The sequence below is a fragment of the Nematolebias whitei genome, chromosome 19, assembly GCF_014905685.2.
Source record: "Nematolebias whitei isolate Nwh7 chromosome 19, NemWhi1, whole genome shotgun sequence".
Lineage (NCBI taxonomy): Eukaryota > Metazoa > Chordata > Actinopteri > Cyprinodontiformes > Rivulidae > Nematolebias > Nematolebias whitei.
This window is the reverse complement of record NC_056516.1, coordinates 10,587,457-10,588,354: the sequence shown is the minus strand read 5'-3', so window position 1 is coordinate 10,588,354 and position 898 is coordinate 10,587,457.

The following is an 898-nucleotide window of genomic DNA, read 5'->3' as shown; positions in this document are numbered from 1 at the left end:
TTTCTAAATAAATAAACATGTTATGCAAAATTGGCAGTGACGTAAATATTTTAAATACCATTTGGGCAAACTGCAGTAATTTATTTCACCTTATCTTTACTTGTGAATCAGGTCAGAATCAAACAAACGAAAGGGCTTCAAAGAGATGTTTATTATAAATTAGAAATGATCCATTCAGAACTCACAAAGCATGTTCCTAAACCAAATAAATCATTATGTTGTATACGATTGTTACATTCTGACTTCAGCAAAACAATGCAAGTAGATAATTAAAAGTGTATTTCACAGTTTAAAATGAAATAAAATAATCTTTTAGTGATAAACATTACTCTGTGTTGTTGTTTTTTATTATTCACAGCCTGTTTGTTAAACTACCGTATTTTTCAGACTGTAAGGCGCATTAAACGAAACAAAACAGTCAGATAAGTCAAACTTTATTCATCTCATTCACAATGACAACATAAAATCAGTTCGAGGTCAGTAAGCACAACCAGAATTAATACATAAGGTTCACTGGATTATAAGGCTCGCTGTCGATTTATGAGAAAATGTAATGACTTTAAGTGCACCTTATAGTCCAAAAAATGTGGTATTAAGTTTTCTGAGGCAGCACCCTAATGAAGATTTTGAAATGGATTAAATAATAAAACAATATTCCTGAAATATCCTAATGCATGCTCAATAATCCTGGTAGAAAAATCTGAAAAAGTTCAGTCTGGTTCTCTGGACATTCAAAAAACAAAACAAAGCAAAACATTAAAAATGTAGAAATGTTTCGTCTTTCATCCGAAAGACTGAAGAAGTCTTTCGGATGAAAGACTAAATGTTTCTACAAGTTTTTTTTTTGTTTTTTGTTTGTTATTTTTTAACATCCAGAGGACCAGACTTAACTTTTTTT